The sequence below is a fragment of the Anser anser genome, assembly GCF_964211835.1.
Source record: "Anser anser genome assembly, chromosome: 3".
In the NCBI taxonomy this organism is placed as follows: Eukaryota; Metazoa; Chordata; class Aves; order Anseriformes; family Anatidae; genus Anser; species Anser anser.
In genome coordinates, this window is record NC_139722.1 from 121,487,598 (window position 1) to 121,508,562 (window position 20,965).

The 20,965-nt window shown below is 41.0% G+C and overlaps 1 long non-coding RNA gene across 1 annotated transcript in view; it reads left to right on the top strand.

Annotated features, from left to right (window-relative positions):
* The window catches only part of LOC310896649, a 64,005-nt gene that overhangs the window by 30,111 nt on the left and 12,929 nt on the right, over nt 1-20,965 (top strand). The window contains exon 2 of the long non-coding RNA XR_014581710.1: nt 19,740-19,951. This is a non-coding gene — a long non-coding RNA (uncharacterized lncRNA). The remainder of the gene's footprint in view (nt 1-19,739; nt 19,952-20,965) is intronic.

Sequence of the window (20,965 nt, forward strand, 5' to 3'; positions counted from 1 at the left end):
AGTGTGAACTCCAAAAGAGTTACCATTTTTACCTTCATAAATCTAACATTGGTGGCTGGGAAACCATCAATGAAGATGACGAAATCTTGGGCTTAGTCACCTCCAGTGGTCTTTGCCACTGGCTTCAGTGGAGCCAAGATCTTAGCCTAGGAAAAGCTCTGCAAGAACCACAGTTAAGCCAACATTCATGGGGTGTGGATTATCACTAAAATAGCAATGTCAAGTCACTCTGATTTGCCTAGTTATTGATAAGCATTTTCCTCATGCCAGTGGCTGTTGTACTGTTGCTTTCTGTGGTCTCACCCAGGTTCTATATCATGCAGTGTCTTGCTGTGAAGTCTAGCAAGGCATTATAACTTTCCAGATGGTACTGATTTTAGGTGGTAGCTTGGAAGATCTCAAACTAAACAAAGGTATTTAAACTCTTGAACATTACAATATAGAGTACGTCTTCGCTGCCTATGGACCAAGTTTAAAATACCCATATGGTGCCTTTAAAAAAAAAAAAGTCAAAATCACATTAATGCTTCTAAAATATAGAAGTCCTTACTGGGGAAATGTTTGGGTGTTTCTCTGCTATGGAGATATGGTGCTTATTATGAGTGTACAAGACCTTTTAGTCTCTAAAGCCATTAACAAGCTGCTTTAATTTGGTATATTTTGAAGAACAGATTTCAGCATTCTTAGGATTTGTAAAATTATCAAAAATATTATTTTAAGCTATATCCATTGTACCTTGAAAAAGAACAAAGCATCTACTGTCCTAAAGTTTCCCCCTATGGCTGTTCCAGCATGTTCTGCACACAGGTGGAAAAGCATAGGGAGAAATCAAGTTGAAGTTAATCAAGTTTAAATTAAGTTTAACTCCAAGAGAAACACATTCTCTTATTTCTGCCCAAATGCCACCTGATGCTCCGGTTTAGCACTCTGAATGCAGTCTGGCCAGACAAAGGTTTGGATAGATGCTCCTGAGTACTTGAAGTGCCAAAGTAAATTGCCAGTGCTTTTCATCAGCAGGAAGGTACCTTAAGTACCATAATTACAAATTTAGTCTTATTTTTGCTTCTGGAAGGTATTACTACTATAGAGCTGTGGCCAAGGGAGAAACAAATTCATTGTTTTGCTGTAGGCTTCCTTTACAGATTGTATTCTCAATTTCAGAAAAGCTGTCTGCTCCTTGATAGTTTTCATCTTGTGCTTTCCTTTTTCCTTGTGGCATCATTGACACAAATTGGCACAAAGCAAAAATACCCTTTAGATGATATCAAATCAGCGTTTGGTGGAGAAGAGTCTAAATCAGTAACACTGCCATTTTGTAGATGTAGCCTTGCTCTCCTGAGCTTCAAGGAGTGCTGAAATTCAGCTTATTAAGGGCACTTTGATCTGGTTGTCTTATTAAATTTGTGGCAATGTGTGAGCCTTTAAAAAGAGCTGAAAGGGCATGTCTTTGCTACTTCAAGAGAGATGTCATCGTTAGTCAGAGCGAAGTGTCTGCTTTCGAGGTAAACTTTCAGCATGTGTTCTGTAAAAGAATTCCTCAGACACAGTCATTTCTCTGTCATACAAACAAAACCACTACTAAGGGTGTATTTCGTATTGTCCAGATGCAGCAAATTTTTGTGCATGTTAGTAAACTATAGAATAGTAAAATTTATTCACCACTGTGGGGATCACTTTAAGAAAGCTAGGATGGTGTTCAGTCCTTTGAACTGGAGAGACTTATCTTAAACTTCAGTACCAGCAATTTCTGCCCCATTGTCATGAGCACCAGATTTTGAGGGTGCAAACTACCTGTGAAGAATATATTATTTTATTTTGGGCAGCAAACATTTTTTAAGACTCCTATGGAGTTTTAAGAGACTCGTTGGATACAGCTTTTAGGTAAAACTGGATATGAACAGTATTGAATTTCAGATCTTAACTGAAGGCTACATAACTTACTAAAAAAGCTAGCACGGAATCTGATTATGGTCAATATTTAAGACAGCTGAAAATGGAAACACAAATTAACTTCACGTATGTTTCTACACATAGCTACCTGTAAAAGGGCCTAGGAATTGGAAATGAGGAGGAGGTTCAGAAGAAAATACAGGTCTAAATGCACTAGCTGTCCCTTCTTGGAGGACTATGAAGGCATGTGGATCAACGCAGTGATGAAGTAGCAGCAGGGCACTTCCTGGGAGCTTTTCTTCATTTAGATTTATTTTAGGTAGATCAAGGTGGTCCTGTCTTATATGCAGTATGTGTAATTCAATGTTGTATTTACGTCTTCTGATACTTTTAAAATCTGTTCTAGTGTCTCTCAGCTTTTCTATCTTCTCTTTTATCCGGTACGTGGGCTCTGATCTGAATCTTACTGGTTTGGTATCTCTGGTTTCTCTGGAGTTAAGCTGAAGCTCGCTTGATACCCCTAGAGTCTGAGCAGTGAGATGCTGTTGTAGGGGATTGCACGTCTCCAAGCGTGAACTTTTGAGTGAGGTGTTTCTTTTTCTCCCCCCCTGTAAATGCAGAGCGTTTGTCTAAACTTACTAATTGTGGATTGTACTGTGACTAATAAGATCAAGAAGGAGAAGTTGGAAAGGAAAAAAAGCTTAACAGCAACAAAAAGCCCCTAGGGTTCCCTGGCAACAGGGAGTCATAGTTTTTTAGTGTGAGACTGCTCTTTGAGAATTTGCACAAAAAAAAAAAAAAAAAAAAAATTAAGCTTTACTTTCCACTTGGGGGCATAGGAAATAAAAATAAATGAGTTCACTGGCTCTAGGGTTCATGTGGGATGGAAGGTCAGAAGAGATGCTACCTAGGGATCGTACTTCAGACTTCTGCTTTCGGTTCTTTAAATGACCGTGTGGGAATGCATTCCCCTTTCAATTACACCTTCTGTTGTGTTTTATATTGCTTATTCTGTCTGTTTTTCGCCTCTCACAATTTTGATCTAAAACCTTACACTGAGGTCAGACTAACCAACCTGTTTACTTGGATCATCTTCCCCTTCCACCCACTCCCCAGGGATGGGTTCAGATGCTGTGTTCTTTACTCAGCGGTACAACCCTTTGCATTATGGGCATAATATGAAATCCTGCCTGCCGTATGTGGGAATTGAGTTTTCTTTCCATGGTAAAAGTCAGAAAATATTGAAATTGCTTAATGTTGTTTCTGTGCAGTAATTTCCATTTCCAAGCATTTACTAGACACTAAGTCCATGTTAATGTTTTACTTTTTCTTCTGTCATGGTTAAGTATTCACTTTTTTGTGGCTGTCCTTGACTTTTTCTTTCAGTCTTCCTTCAATGGCACCATGAGCCCACTATGAGCATAGTGAACTACTGTGAGGTGGTTGGAAATACTCACAATACTGAGCTCAAGTAAATGCCTTGTCAATTCTTAAACCATTCTGTGATTCTGTTCTGGTAGCTGCCAGCACTGAGCATATGTTGTTCTACAGCTCCTGTCACATCATCTTTGAAAACGTATAATTGCTTGTGTCTTCTTCCAGATGTGCCAGATGGGGGAAAAATCCCTAATATTTTGCAAGATTTGGATTTCTAATCCCAGGGCTTGTTTTATACTACTGAGGTGTATTTTAGCCTAGAGATCCAGCTGAACGTGCATCTCAGGCTGTAAAATTTGTCCACTTCCTGTGAGCAATAGAATAAGGCAGCTGAGTTTTCAGGAGTGTTGTAAGGCTTTGCTGGTGACCTGTTGTTTAGGTGCCCAGAGAGGAGCTGTGCTCTTCCACCTGTGTGTATGTGTGTATAGCAGTCCTTGGCGTCTCTCTGAGACTCCTCTGCAAATCTTTCCATTACAAATAGGAACGTGTGTACAAGACTTAAGAAAATGTAACCAGAAACTTAAGCTCAGAGGTACAACTAATGTTTTTCCCACCCTGTGGGTCTGCAAAAACACCTCCCTATATAAATTGCCTGGGTACACCCTGTACGTATCTCCTCGTGCTCTGAGGAGTTCTTTGACTGCACTTCGTTAGCTGGCAGCACTGAATACTGCTCTAAATTAAAACTTCATATGCATAGGGACAGTGCCACATTCAGTGTAGTTCATGTGACATGTAGGATAATGGGTTGCTATGGTAAAAATTGTGGTGATGACAGGCCGTATGACGTCAAGCTAATATAAGATGGGTTTAGCAAAATGAAGAAAATATCTGCCTAATACTTCTCTCAATATATTTTGGATGAATAATGCTCTTTATACTTAATAAAAGGAAATACTGTTTTACCTGCATTACTTTTCTTTGGCCAGTGAATCCAAACCAGATGGGGCTCATCTAAACATCTGGCCATTTGTTCTGATTAGTGTGCTCAGAAAAATGGGATCTAATTGACAGAGGAGCATTGCTATTTCATTCCATGCAGGCAATTTTTACATTTCCTAAGATTAAGATGAATCACAGATCTTCCTGTGAGTAGAATAGCATGTTTAGAAGAAAAATAAGTTCTATCTATGTCTAGGGAGGTGTGTTCATCTCCATATTTGTTAGGAAGTTGGATAACTTTGCTATTTCTGCTCTATGAGGTCCATCAGCTCTCAGGATTTGTAGAAGTTGAATGAAGTCCAGTGGATTCGCCCTAGGCTTTATTAGGCTTTAAGCTGTGAAGGAGCAGGTGTTTGGGTCTTATACCTGCTTTTTCAAGTCCATTAATGAGTCTTACGGTGTGATCTTCCAGTGCTTGATTGTTCACGTAGTAGTAATTTCTTTTAAATATGCTGTGCTCTTCTAGATACCTTCCCTTGCAGCTCATTTCATCATGTTTACAAACTAAAGATTTGTTAATGTTTTTGGCTAATGTTTCATTCAATATGGTTGTAAGTAAAAGGCAAGAGAAGTATAAGTAAATTAAATGATTGCTATAAGTTCTGAGGAATGCAAGTACTAGAAGTTATCAAATAATCGAGCCACAACATAAAGCTGCTTAGAAATACACTGAGGATTTAGTACAGCCCTTGTTGAGGGGGCACCATGACATTTATGTGAGTTCTTTTGTATTGGAATTTGGCTTGGTGCCTTTCTTTGCAGATGTTGGTCCATTTTGTATAAAGAGGATGCTAAAATGTTCATGCCCTGGCAATGGTCAATTTATAAAGTTATAAATTAAAAAGCATAAAATGGGCATGTGGGCTGGAAAGCTATAAATCTACTAGGTGAGGTTTTAGTATTTTTCAGTATTAAATATAGCACATGAAGTACTGCAAACATGACAGTTTTTGCATTTATTTATCATATCTTAAACTTGTAGGGATTTGAAGGCTTTTTTTTTTTCCTCCCCATGAATTTTGAAGCAAGGAGAACTCATGGACTCAATTCTTAGGACATTTTGTGCTGAATTCTGGCGGAGTTCTAGAGCTAAATATTAGGAAATTTTGTATGCTCACCTTTTGAAATTAGGTGCGGGTAAGAGTTCAAGTTAAACAATTGAAGTTGCCAGTCAGTGGAAATGACTGAAGTTCTGTTATTGGAAAGAAAAAGCTTTAGAAAGGGTTATCGGGAAATTTCCGTCCCCCTTGAATCAGCATCAAGGAAAAGCTAAAGACTATGATTGTACTGCTGTGGAGGCTATTTCCAGTTATAGCCTTTTGGCATAAATCTTAGCTTTTTCTAAAGTAAAACTTCATGAAGTAGCTTATTCAAAGCCCTGGGAGCTGGTGCTTGGAGTGCCTGTCAGGGTCTAGTCTGAAATCAATGGCAAGAGCTGGCATCGCTGCCCAGTTCTGCTGTGCTGATTTGCTCTTCATGTTCACAACAGGTCGTTCTCAGTCATGAAAATGAGCTGGGTAGCATGTGACACAGCCTGCCTACTGGATGTGTCCCGGGAAACCGGACAGTAGTGGATCTGTTGTGCTGTGGCTGCATACCTTGTGTTTTGTGCTGGTGACAGATGCCTGATTTTAAATCAGAAATAGTTGTGTGACACAGCTGAATGGAGGATTTGAGGTCAGATAGCCTTTTGTGGGTTTTATCTTGGGTCTCTTGATCTCTTCCTGATCCTTTCATCTTGCAAAAGGGATTAAAAACATTCCTTGTTTTTACTTTTAGCAAGGCCATGTCTGTCAAACTAGTAAATTGCTTTCTACTGTGGCAGTTAGGAGGGTGGGAGGAGGCACAGATACAGTCTCAGGAGAAACTACTTATTTATGGCACCTTAGGTCTCCATCAAACCCTTGAAATATCGCACGAGGTACTGATGTCAGTGGCCTCCATGTAGTCCATCTTTCACAAAAAGCTAACAACCCCTGAAACATTCTGTTTTTGAAAAGACTTGTAGCTAGGAAAGTGGTACTGTGAGCCCTTTTCCAGCCTGGCTTTCACAAATGGCATCTTCTGCCATTTGGGATTTTTTTGTAGTCAATGAATATGCTAACTTTGCCTTTCTTCTAGTAGCTCAACAAACACATTGCCACCAAATACAGATTTCATTGATGTTTAATTGTGGATTTATGATCCCTTCTCATGCTGGTTTTATGCCTCCCTATGCCCTACTGATAACAAACAATTGTGAGTCCAAACTGGGAAATAAAACTAGATGAGATTGCTGATTTGGCTATCATACTGTCACTTGGCAGAAATTGGTGATGATTTCATCATCACCAGTGCTTGAGTCTGTAAGAATAAGAAAAGATTCTTGGTATGAACAAAATGGAGAAAGGGCAGTACAGCATTTACAAGACTTACTATAATTGTCATTCACTAGTTAATCCTTTTTCTGAAGATAGCTACCCATAAGCTCCAAGTATGATGTCCTTTTCCTGATTTTGTTTTCAAAGGGAAGAAAAAATCCTTGCACTTGACAGTTTGTTTATGGTTTTAGCTGATTTTCTGTCTTGTGGACTCTCAGCCTGCTGGGCTGAGAGCAATGGCTGTAGGTTTCCTTTAACGCTTGATGTTACAGCCTTCCATTCCTCACATATCAGTGCTGATGTCATTTTCATCTGGAAGAAATGATTTTTCAAACCTTCTTTTCAGCTTTTCCTCTGGTCTCTGAAGGTTTTCCCAAATAGATCTTTCTCAGCTCTGCTTGCTGGTTGAGGAATGAATCTTTTAAATCCACACTATATAGACAGCTGCTGTGTTGCCTCTCCTCAAAACAATTTTGCAGCACAAGAACACCAGTGGGGCTGTGCTTTAACAACTGCTAGGAGAAAATAACTGAAGCTTCCTCATGTCCACACCGTTTCTGTGTTATACTTGCCCTTCCAAGGTATCTGTGGGTTTTAAGGTTGGCTTGGGATAGAGTGAGGGGTTTACAGTGAGTTATGATCCTCTCAAATCCATCCCTAGGAGGAATGTGGTATACTTTGACATGTTTTCTAACAGCCTTTTGTGCCTTGCTTTTTGCTGATTGTTTTGCATCTCCACATTACATTCCAATTTACTGTATACGTGAAGTGTATTTCACTTGTTGGAAAATTGTTCTGTTTTGTTACCTCTAAAACCGGTTTTGGCCATCTCCTCACTTTGCATTTTTTATCTGCCCATGGGTGAGTTGTTTATAGTCTTGGGGCTTTGAGTGTCAGCCTGATTGCACTGTGGCTGTATCCCTTAGACACCAGGATTTATTTTTAAGAGCCCAAGGCAGTCTTTTTTGAGAATTCTAAGATGTCTTCAGGTGGACGGTGATGTGTGATCTTTGCAGGGTGGCTGCTGGGATGAGCCCCTAAATCTTTTAGTTCTTGGCCATCTCAGACTTGCCCCCACACAATTCTAATGGTTGAGCAGCTTATGAAGAAAACTGTAGAATAATACAGGCAAGGCACAGAATCTACTTCCTTACTCATATCATTATGGTGGCAACTTTAAAATAAAAATAGCTGTGTCTATATTCTCTCTGTGTCAAAACAAAACCGTCCTCTCTCCCTCCAAATGCAACACCAAAAATGCCATCAGCAGAATTTTAGCACTGAATTTAACAAGATTGAATTAGGAAAGAATTAGGCTGTCAAGAAAACTGACAGATGATATTACTCCTACAAAAAAAAAAAAAGTTAACTACAGAATATGGTGCCAACCTTTAGCTATTGAAATATTGATTGGGTTTTCCTCCCTTTCTTTCTCTACCTCTTGTGCTCTCACCCAGGTTCCCAGGTTAACTTTCCTTAGTACACATCCTGGGCTGCTGCCTTCCAAGTCTGACAGGCTGGTTGGTGCTAGCTGGGGTTCAGTGCCCAAGTGCATAGGGACAAGTATGGCTTTTTGATCCATGACCTGGGGGAGATGACCTCCAGTGCCCTGGTCTGTGGGAGACATCATTCTGCCAACGTAGCCCTTACACAGCAGCAGTGGCAGCTGCAGTTGCCACAGGAAGCGCTGGAAACCACTCCAGCCTTCAGTACACCTTACCCTGTTCTTGTTTGATGGTTTACTACTGTCACAGTTTCTTCCTGTCCAATCTCCTGTATTTTCTAACATCACTTTCTCTTTTTCTATTTCTACATAACCAACATTCATATTCTCAGCCTCCTCCACTCAAGTGACTTTATAATGCTGAGAAGAGTAAGAACAAGTTAAGAGATGACTAAGAGAATGAGAATGAAGACTCAACAGGATTTTCTTGATCAGCATTTAGATACATCACTGGAAGAAATGCGAGTGAGACCATTAGTTGACCTCTGTAGTCTTTTTATACAACCTTGTCTCTGCTATGCTGGGAAAAGTCAGTAGAAAAACTGCAGATTCTTTCTGCCTTTGAAAAACAATCAGTGAAGCCAAGTTCCTTAAAGGAGCTTGGAAATACAGGTGCTTTTTGTTTTACCTGTGTACTTCACACGAGCTTATAGAAGGTGAGGAGCAGAGGTGCAGATTTCTGCAGTGGTGAATGCTTTGTCAAAAACCAATATTACAATCCAGCCTGATTTTGATTAGTAAAATGTGTTTTTCTATTTAGCGAGCATTATGCAGCACATTTTCAGAACTTGGTAAACAGCATTGTCTGCCAAGTATCACATCTTAAAATTGTTGGAAACTAGAATATTGCTCTTAAAAGTCAGAGTGAAATACGTGTTTAGATTCGTGCGTCATCCAAGTGTTGCAGGGACAGCAGAATTCCTTCTTGTTTGTAGACCACAACGTTTCAAATTTGTTTTCAGAATTTTATTTCAAAGCCATTTGAGGTCAAGGACAAAAGTCTCTCTGATCACTAGGGCTTCATGTAAGCTTCCAAGAGAATAACTCCTTAGCTTTTAGGTCTTCTGATCAGAAGTTCGACCTGCTGTTCACATTTTCTGAGTCGTTAAACCCTAGTTTCTAAATACCTTTCCTAGGAATCTATTTGAATGACCTCCCTTAGCAGTGCTTTGAGGGAATGGACAATTCCAGTTAAGTGTGTCTCATGGCAAATGTTACCTTGCATCTTTCTTTTCTATTAAAAGAAAACAAAGAGAAAATGAGGGCTGCTAAGTCTTGACTGTTTGGCAAATCCTGGTGTATTTAAAAAGTATTTACAGACTGAATGTCACAGCCAAACCATTCCTCAAACCATTCCTATTGCTTCAGAGGAAAAGGCATGAGGGAGCTTCCTCACAACAAAGGCAGTCCTATTTGCAAGGTTGGGGGAAGGTATAAATGGCCCAGTGAACTTGTGAGAGCCAGTCGCATAGGTGCTGTTATGAAAGCTGCAAATAAAGACAGCTTCTGAAGAATCAGTGTTTGCTAGTAAGTCACTGAGAAAGCCCAGGTACATGCAGAGAAACAAACACTTTTGAGTGGAGGTCAAAACATGAACTTGCCTGTTGGTTTAGTTAATTTTCCTCTTTCTGCTTGCTTCAGCAGCACGTGTAGCCACCATTTCCCAAGTGGAAGATGCAATTAAAGCTTGTAAGCAAATAATGCATAACAATGACTTGTGGCAGTTACTGTACTACTGCAATTATCATGACTGTAGCTCCAACCTGGCACCCAATGAAATCAGTGGGCTCCCATGGACACCAATGGGCTCTGTCTCGAAGCAGAAGGATATAGCAGAAGAATATACCTTCCCATCTCTGATTGGAATCAGGAAGTCTTACAACTTAAATCACTCTAGCTATACTTCTGTGCATAGGCTTGTATTTGTAAATACCCTTTGCAATAATAGCTTATATTTCTATATTCTTCTGTGCAAGAATAGAAATGGAATAAAAGGAACGTCTGGGCTGAAAGTGCTGCAGATATACACAATATTGCACATTAGATAACTTCAGACTACTGGACCTTCATGGATTTCTCCCCCAACACAGCATTTATCTTCCGGATGTTTTTCCCTCACTGTTTATACTGCTCAGTTGTTTTCCTCAATATGTTTTTAATTACTATTTTTAAGCATACGTTAAGTACTCTTTTCTCCTTGCTTAGATCTGAAAAACACTACCATAATCAAAAGTTGTGCTAGGAATAGGTGCAGAGAATAGTTGTTTTAAGTAGATATTTTTGTTTTCCGTACCAAAGTCTCTTTTCTCACATCAGGTCATATGGAAAGATTGAATGTTAGCAAACAAAATTATATGAACCAATGGGTCTCCAATCTGAAATACAGAAATCTCATACTGTCTTTTCTGTCCAGGGCCAATAATCTAGTTCCAGATTGCATTTATTTAATAAGATTTTTTTCTTTTCATATTTTCCTTCTCTAATATTAAAAATAAACTACTTTCAGTAAAGCAAACAGACTAGGCAAAGCTTGTATGATTTGGTAATTTATCAAGTGTGGCTGCCTGGGGATGGGACCCAAGACTTTCGTCATCTGCTTTGAAAAATGTATGTTTACTTTCATAATGGAGTTGGAGTGTAGGCGAGTGCATGAGATAGGGAGCTAGCTTATCTCTTTACATAGAAAACGTTCTTAAGAAAACATGCTGATATGTGCACAATCATAATTAGTAATTATGGCAATTTCTGAAAGAGGGGGAGAAGTCAAATGCAACTGAAAGGACTGCATGTTTTTCTCCATCCTGTAGAAAGCCTACCTTAGACTGAAGGAAGTAAGGAAGAACAGCAGATTAGTAGAAACAAGAATACAAAGTGACTTGAGGAAACAGCTTTTGTTTAGCACCCAAAGTTGTTTTCAGTTCAAGAATGAGAAATACTAGCCCTTGGTGCATTGCTAATTAAAATAAATAAATAAATAAATTAGCTTCAGTTCTGATTTTCTCTGTGGACTATGTCAATTTTGTCCCCTGGGAGAATCTGACCTCATATAAACAGTTTGTGTGACGTCAGGAGCTCTTGCAGCAGTTGTCACGCTCAGCATAACTCAGCTTAGCAAAATGCAACTCTAATTTGCAGTGTGGGACTGGTGCAGGACACAGCAAACTTGTCAATCAAACTTTCAAAATTTCAAGACCAAGTTATTTCCTGGAAGTTCTCATAATTAGGTGTCATAGCAGGCCACGTACTGCTTTGGGCATGCCTGTGCTGGACATTGGTAGAACAGCTCTTAAATATCAGGTTAACAGAATAACACAACATACTGTTATTGCACGTGCATAGATCAACACTCTTCTTGTTGCTATTTCTTCCTTGTAATTCATCTCCCATCATACATGGGGCTCTTTTGCATGTATTTTTTTAGTGGGTGGAACTGAATGCAAATATTTTTACATTGCACTGCAGAAATGGGGAGCAACATCGAGATTTTTCTGAACTTGTCACTTAAAGACACTGCTCTGCTCTCTGTATGCTTTTTTTAGTGGTGTGTCCTGAAAGGTTTTATAACAGGACATATCACTGCCTGTTCCTGTCCAATTCAGTTGATATTCTGTAGTGAAGAAGAGCTTCATGATGCAAAGTTGCAAGTTCTTGCAAACTGCTTTAAACTTCCCTGTGCATGACAGTTTATGACACTGAAACAGGAGTTTTGGTGGGAATTCTGCATGAGAGGGGGGTGGGGAGGATGTAGATTTTATTGTGGCAGATGAGTTGTCAAGCATACTCTTTTCCTGTTGTGTATAAGCATGTAATTTCTCCATGGGGTAAGTCTCTTTAGAGGAATTGTAAATTAAAAACAATGTGATCCTTAGTACTACATTTTATGAAAACTAAGTCTTATTTTTGTCTATTTTTCCTTTAAATTTTAGATTGTACTGTAAAACTTCTGAAAAGCATAAGGTAGAACTGAGGTGTCAATTACAAAAAGGTAAACATTGTCTTCAGTAAAAGCCTTCATCTGTTCCATTTCACTCTTCTTTCAGTGTAAATGTAGATTGGATGTTTTGTCCCTCCAGCCCTTAACTGAGATCTCTGAAAGTTATTCATGCAACAAATTCTTTTTGCTTGAAAGCAAATTGCAAACAAGTTTCTTTAGAGTGTTAAAATTTCCATTTATGGTTTTTCTCTTGCAAGATTGAAGCTACAGGTCATCGTGACACAGCATACAAATACTGTATTATTCTTACTGAAGTTAAGGAGATACGGAATATTTTTGACATTTTCCAGAATAGCTGTGGCTGTGCTGTCTGAAAGATCAAATCTGGATGGGAGCTGCAGTGCCATAAGATGAGTAGGAAGGAGTACAGTCACAGATCTTGTTTTGTGCAGTTTTAATAATTTACAGAAAGTCTTTGACGTCTCATCTGCTGATTTGGGAGCAGATGCATATTCTTCCAGTCCCAGACAACACCTTTGTACTTAATTACTCAGCATTATTACCACTGTAGATTATAAAGCTAGAGTACCCAGTTTCTCTATGTGGTGCCACCTAAGGCACATCTCGTATTTGTAGGATGTGTTGCTTTTATTTTGGAAGGCAAGTTTTTGAGAAAAAAATCTTCATGGTGATCTTTGACTGTACTGATTAATACCACCTCTGTGATCTCATACTGTGGAAAGCTGGGGTGAGATTTGTTTACTGCTAATCATTCGTAAACTCAACGTACAAAAAAAAAAAAGCCAACTGATTTGTTAAAGAAATAACTAGTATGTTAGCATTTGCTTTCAGCTGTGATTTGCTGTTGGTCATTTTGTTAGACAATAGTTCGTCTGTCTTAAACGCATGTAATGAATATTTTATGTGACTAGGAAGAAGGAGGAGAGGTGATTGTCCCACACTACAGCATTGGTATTTAGAGCTCAATGCTGCAAGATCAGAAATGCAAAGTTGAAAATGAATTCCCTGTAAAGATGGCTGCGTGCCTTACTGGAGCTGTTTCCATACGATATGAGCTTTGCTGTTCTGCTGTGAGCACTGGTGCCTCCCAGAAGTGAGGCAAGGGGTGGCAGCAGCAGCTGCCTCTGTGGTGCTGCTGATCACGCAGGTAGCAGGATCCTGCCTGATGTTGCCTCGTGTTCTGTATCCCAAGTCACTGGAACAGACTGGGAGAGGGTCTTGCTGTATCTACAGCCTGCAACCTGCACACCCAGGCTCTTTGATTCATTTAAAAATACAGCTGCTTGCAAAAACAAACAAACAAACCAAACCTCTTCTTTATTCCCCATGTAACTTGAAATAAAGGCAAGAGTCATTGGGAGTGGAGGAGGGAGTGGAGCAGATCCTGTGGTACTGCCACTGGAAGGTAGGTGAGGGACTAGAAACAGGATGGCAATGGGAGGGAAAGGGTTGTGATGTGAACTCCGGCAGTCTCAGCTTCGCTGCTGCTCGGTTGCAGCCAGTTTAAGAAATAAAGCGCAAACTGTGTGCGGTAACAAGTTGTAACTCTGCATACAGCGAATAAGACTGGGGCACACGTGCTTCTTATAGGGAGGGAGGCATTGCTTTGTACAAGTATCAGGTTTGCAGATCGTTGTGTAGAAGGCACCAGCTTTATAATATATAGCATTATATCCAGCAGTAGGTCTCAATGTACTTTGCAGAGGAGACCACCTCCTTTCCTCCCCACACACCTGCTTTCTGCCAACAGAGCAAAGGTGCTGTGGCAGTAACTTGCCAAAGCTGCCCTGACCCAGGAGCTACTCTGTGCGTGTTGGATCCTAGAGCAGGGCTGCTCTTCTCTGCCAGTCTGCACCGAGCTGTGCCAAAATGTGCTGTGTAGGACAGCTTCAGACACTTTATTATGAAACCAGACACTGGAGGGGTTTTCTGTTTACCCTTATGCACAACTAGTGCCCCCTACCAATAACAGAACAGAGGAGTGAGAGAATTTGTATACTAGTACGAATGAACAGGTGAGATGAAGGGAGATGCTTTGAGACTGTCAAAGCAATGGTTGTAGGGACCTGAGGCTGGGTATCAAGACCATTGTGTCTTACTGTGTTATGACATCCGAAGTTGGAACTACTGCTCAGTTAAAATATCCCCATCCTCTCTTGCCCACTGGGGCTTTCAGTATCTAATTGCTCGTTTTGTTTGAAAAAATCAGGCACGTCCCCAAAGGCCTCTGCCTTCCCTCTACTTGCAGGATTCCCATGGGTAGCAGGGAGGGCTGAGCTGTGCGCAGTGATGTACTCATCCTGCAAGTGCCCTGATGCGCACAGGGAGTGAGGCATGCTGGGGATATGGGGCAGAGAAGAGCGGGGTGGATGAACTGCAAGCTGTTTTAAGAGGAGCATTGCCATGGAAACCACCTCCTTTCCTCCATGCATGCAGAGGTATGTTGGACGCTTACCTCTTGTGAAGCAAAGCTCCTATCTCAAACTCTCAATGCCAGAGTGCCTCCGAGGCCCGTGGGGCTGCACCTCCAGAAAGTCGGCGCTGCCCAGGCAGGTCTGCTTCCATCTGTGCTGCTGAGGAGCTGGCCTCCAGTGTGGAAATCTGATCTCAGGGCCTGGTGTGAGAGGGAGCACCTCTGGTGTCTTGTCAGGCCTGCCCTGGTCCCTGCTGAGGAAGAAAGCACCTCCAGGCTTCATGGGAGTGGGGACCTATGCTCTGTTCCCCAGGATGCACACTTACACAGCAGTGTTAGTGAACAGTATACCCATAGTTCTTCAGGCAGATTGCCAGCTCCTATTTTGTTCTTAAATGTTAGAAGGTGATCAGTGCTTGTGGACTGGTGTCTGATGGGTTCAGGCTTGTGAATGCGCCTGAGAATTCTTTGAATTCTCCTGGGGTTCATTCTATCTACCTGCACAGTACTATATGCTGTCTTTGTGTTATGCCTTTCTGAATTGGTTCAGAAGCTTTTAAATGACTGGTCACTTTTCCTTGTTGGGGTTTGAGGCTTATTCTCTTTTTTCCATCAAAGACAATTTTGGCAAAGTAACCGATGTTTCTTTCTGCAAAACTCAATAACGCTTGCATTTTTCTAATGTTGTAAGGCATGCTTCCTTCATTTTAACTTGATTTTCTTCTTTGTTACCAACATCATGTAGAACATGACAAATCAGGCTGAAAGCGTGATTTATTTTTCAAGTGCTGTGATTATCCTTTGCTGTCTGTTCGCTGAGTCTTGAGAGTTCCCCCTTGTATATCCCCTCTCAGCTGGGAGTCTGAGAGGAGCGTTCCAGCAGAACCTCTGGTTCTTGCATGCAGATCTTGTTCGTGTGCTGGACTGACAAACGTGCACAACTTTTGCAGAGAATCGCTCATTTTGAAATCTATTTGTTGGTCTCTGTTCCCTATTTATGAAATGGAGATCTCGTGCCTTTCCTCACGCTAGGGACAGGCAGCCTTTTGGAAGGATAAGGAAAGGGTGTTTCTAATCACTGCTTGCTTCATGCTAATGCTCCTTTCAGGTGTTGATAATGATACAGCAATAGCTTTGAACCATCCTTCTGTTGACTGTGACCTTGTGAGTTTCCTTATTGCATTGTGCAGTTGGTTTATTGCTTTTAAAGGTACAAGGGGAAAACAAGAGGCCAGAACTCACTGTTTTTTAAAGTCTCAGATTGCTCTGGGAACAGAGCAAAGCACTTTGGTGACTGACATTTACAGTAAGCCCCAATGCACACGTCTTAACATTCTCCCAGCTCAGAGTAGGTGTAAATGAGGGAGGCATGACAAATGTGAGTTAATTTGGTCTGTTGGCACCCTTCTACGATCTACATGAAAACTGTTATGAAATCTGGTTGAATTTATATTAAAAAGTGGGGCTGTGGATGTAAATTTGGAGAGTCTGTGTGGAAATTCAAGACCTGTGCGTTCCTTTTATAAGCATCACACTATTTATGGGTCGTCCTTGGGAAGACTCTGAAAGTGAATAATAATTGCTCACTGTTTCTGTATAATGGTGGAATGTTTAATCTCCTTTATACATTGCATGTTATGTCATTGGAGGAAATCTTTCAGAAAGCTAGCATTTTAGATAAATTCATGGTAAGGAGGGGACAAAACTGTAATTAGTTAGCGTTGACTTAATTGTTCTGGAGTGTGATAGGGGTTCAGGTGGGAACTTCAGTCACTGCTGCTTGAAATGAGGTTAGGCATTTCTTCTGGAGAAGAATAAATCTTGCAAGATTGGATATTTAGCATCAAGATTTTCATTATCTGGGAAGAGACAAGGATATTATGTAAAAGTGAATCTGCGGAGGAGAATAAACTGGCTAGTCTGCTTCCATTGTGAAATGCAGAGATGTTTTTAAATGGAGGAAACAGAAAATGAGTTTTTTTCAGGGTGGAGGTTGCTGAGAATTGTGGAGGATGGCAGAGGCGATTTTATTGTGTTCCAGCTTAATGATGCAGTGCAGGAAAGGTAGTGCTGAATCAGAGCTCCGCCGTAATCGTTCATCGGGGTCAGGAGAAGGGTATTCTTTGCAGTGGGAACACGCTGTGCCCAAGCTCCAAGGGGGGAGATGTTACGGGCCGACATGTGAGTGTATCTCCAGGACAATGCTGCATAAGAAGTGGCAAGGAGGGATAAACAATTTGCTGCCCTTGGCACTTGGGTTCCTGCTGAAAGGGATTTGAAAGAGACAATTTCACTGCACAAAGGTCTGTCGTCCTGCTGCAACGTGTTTACTTTGCCACACTGACAAAAGCATGTCAATAAAGATGCTGAAGCAATGTGTAGGCTATTCCCAGTTTCCAGAAATCCCAGACAGTGTATAGTTCAGAGCAAGCACTGTAGTTCTCAGTAAATTTCATGAACTGGAGATCTAGACTGTGAGTGAGCATGTGAGCTGTGGCATCACACCTGGCCTGCTGCAGGACCTCGATGGTGTTCGTCACCCTTAACGGGGGGGGGGGAGGAAGGGACACGAACAAGGTAAGTTCAAGTGTAGTAGCAATAGCTAGGTAAACTACACTGCTAAATCTTACACTGAGTGAAAAACAGCTGAAAAATCCTGTACATACTGAATTTAGGGGCCTAGAAAAAGGACACCAAGCTGGCTCTGACAACAAATGCTCTGTGACCTCAAGCGAGCCTCAGTGTACACAAGAAATTGAAAATCTCTGAACAGTGATCCAAACATTTTTGTAAAGAGATTTCTTTAGGTGGTTGTACTTAGCCTTAGTGATTCCTGTGGAGCTCTCAGCAAAGGAAAAATGTAGGATTTAGCAGTGCTCTATTTTGAGGAAACCTAACTCCGGCAAAATAACAGAGCTTTGCTCTCTAAAGCATCACCCATGGAGAGTGACCAGATCAACCAAGGAAATGATGTGAGAAATCAAGAGGCTTGCTGCCATTTGCAGGAGAAAGCATTTGGCGATTCTTTTCTTTGGTAAAATTTCTCCCAAGTTAAAGTTTAGAAAAATAAAGGACTTGCTCCTATTACTTAAATTCCAGGCTGTGATCTGAAAGCCTGTGCTAGTCCAGAACAGTGTTTGCCAGCTGATTTTGTGGCGTTATCTACCTCACTTTGTAATATGACTTTTACACAGCAGTAATGGAACATCTGAGGAGGGTGAGCTGAGTACAGCAAAGGGCCGTGGCATCTTGCGGAGCTTCCCTTGCCTGTTGTACAGAGAGGGAGATCTGGGGAAGGGTCTGCTGCCAGCCCTCTGCCCCTGCATATTAACCTGGGTGCAGTGATTTGGGCACTGCTGTACTGATTCTGTATTTGTATTTCAGGGGAGAGTAGGTGGGCACACAAGTACTTTTGGAGTGAGGGACCGTAACCTATCCAAGCACCATGGCCTCCTGTCCCAAGTCGTACAGCCCCCCTCTCCACCCATAAAGCCCTGTGGAGCAGTACGCGTGCTCCGAGCTGGGAAACGTGGGGTCAAAACTCCTCAGAAGGATCAGGAATTTGAACCTGGACTTCCCATTGCTCTGAAGAATGGGAGCAGAGAACGTGAGAAGTGGTCCTGGGCACTACGTGCCTTCTCACTGACTAATACTTCCCTGTCATGGCAGTGTGCAGCAGCACCATAGTAGTGTGTTATGGGCAAAAGGCATTATTTACCCTGCTTTTACTACCTGCCGGCACCATATTATACTGCAGTGTTAACAACAGAAACACACGATGGAATTGACTTCAGCACCACCTGGCAGCTAGTTTTTTGACCGCAAGACAGATATGCCAAAGTTGAAGCTCCCGTGGCCACAAGGAATACTTAACAGAAGCTTACTGAATAGCTTGCTTAAATCTTTACAGCATCCTAAATACACATGAGGAGAGAAGGCTGATAAAGTACAATAGGTCATGGCTAAAAAGCAGCTTTCTCTGCACCATGTAAAATTCTTAAAATCAATCAAAAAGCCTTTATAAGAATTTTTCCCATGTCAGGAATGAAAGGCTATGCTGAAGCCTGTCAGGAAGCAAGCTGCAGGGCTCTGAATCAGATGCATCCAAGGAATAATAATAGCATGTAGGAACTCTGGGGAAATAAAGAAGTATGGTAATTCAGACCTCAGAGGAATAAGAAAGGAGGGAGGGTGTGTGTGGAAAATGTGGAAAAATAGAAAAAGAAGACATTTACCAGTAGTTCTACATCCTTGGCATTGAGGGACATATTTTTCCAGGCAATGTCATACAGATGATAAATTTTTGCTTTGCAAATTGCTCTAGAGACCATTGTCCCTTTAAACAGAAATCCCATTCCAGGCATTTGCTTCCACGTAAGTACAGCCTGTGCAAATGAGGAAATCTTTGCTTTTATTAGTGAAAGCTGGGAGTCTGTTTTGTAATCAGAACAAATGCAGGAGGGAATCCTTAATGCTCACTACACCGGTTATTTCGTACAGCACTTTCTCTGTTACCAAAATATCCACGTGTGACCTTTTTCTGAGTCTTGGGAGAGGGCCGAGCTATCTGCTCAGTGATGTTGGGAAAAGATATCCCAGAGGGAAGGTCGCGTGTGGTCACTTCAGGGTGTGGGACACAGTTCTGCTTCTGCGGTAGGTTCCTAATAGGACTTTAGGCAGGTTAATTGGTACTCTGATTGACTTACCCCAATGCCAGCCAGCAGTGATAAAGCCACTTTTCTCACAAGGGTACTATAACGGCTAATGCTTTCTGAAGTGTTTAGATATGATAAAGGTGAGGAGTAGCAAAGAAAATAGATGCTTGCTGGTTTGAAATTCGTAGTGTGCAGTCTGTGCTTATTTAGCTGTGGTAAATGAGCTGCAGCATATAATAAAGAAGACTGAAGACTAGATCTCTTTCATTATTAAAGTTGTGTTTCTGGCTTTTTCCCCCATCCTTCTAATATGCTGTTGTTATGGCAACAGTGTTTCTATCAAGAGATTCATATGAACTACTAAACCCTTGCACTTTTACCTGTTTTGGCAGTCTCAAGGTACTTAAATGCATATGTTCTTGAGTTTGTTTTTTCAAACCAGAGGGAATTTCGTCATAGATTTTGAGCAGAACTTTGCCTACTCAAAGAGGGCTTTGACAAAATCATAATTTCTACTGTTAAGTACCGGTTTTTGACATAACTTATAACAAAATGGAATTTCATCTTTCATTTTATATCCTAGGGTCGGACAAAGAGGCCTCCACAGCAGCCTCCTTGCAACTTTTGATTGCCATGGATGAGTGGAACTGGTATCGAGTTCACATGTAACTTACTGCCGAGGACTGTATTTCCATTTCCTTCTGCACACCAAATTTGAGCTCCTGCATTCCTCTAACAAGAGCCTCTGAAGGGAGGAGATGCCTCATATCACAGGACGTGCAGCCACACACACAGGTATTAGTGCTAACTGTTTGCCCCCATAATAAACAACAACAACCCAGTGGCGCTCTGGCAGGGTCATGAAATAGCCACGAGGAGCCCTGAAACAACGGGTGGCAGTAAAGGATTATTGGGTCTCTAACCAGAAAGAATGAAGGTGGGTGATATTAAAAGATTCCAGATGGGAGAACACAGAAAAGACAGCTTTCTGATATGCTCTTGTGAATCCTAACCATGGTGTTTCACTGATGAATGAAAGGTATAATTATTTAGAGGGGGAGGGTGTTTGCTGTTTTATTCAGAGTGATATTTCTGTAGTTGGACACGTTAGCTCATGTTGCTTTAGGAGACACTTTTAGAGCAGGTACAGTAGAAGCTTATGCACAGTTCTGTTGTTGAAGTGATCACAGTGTTCAGTTTTTTTCTTGATTGTGCCTTCAATCTTGGCTTTTATTGCCGTTAACACACCAGTGACTTTATTTCCTTCCTGTAAAAATGGCAAGAAAACACCACATGAAGAAACATGGATTATAAGCCAACCAAAACTTGACATATCTTGGTAACACTTTATACTAAGCTGTGCCTTTGTAACTTGCTTCTTATATTTGTGGAACATTTCTTGAAGTGGATTTCCTTGAAACAAAGATATGATGACCCCAGAAGACTGGGATATGAAATCTTAATCTTTCTACTAATAAATTGTCTGCTACAACAATTAATCTTGGGGCAGTCTTATGTCTTGGGCCATATCTGCTTCTACAGTGTGGAAAATATAAAGTATGTCCTGATGTTTGATAATGTTTATTTTTATGATATTTGCCTTAGTGTAAATCTTAATGAAAGGATAATCTTGGGCTGCCTTCATTGCACATCACTTGAAACAGTTTGAAAACATAGTTCTGGGCATGCTAAAAGATTCAGGAATCTGTTGGATTTTGGAGAAGATATGGGGACACGTTGATATTTGCATGAAAAAAAAAAGCTATTACTTGAAGCAAAGGCATCTGAAGATCTTTTACCTACACTTGG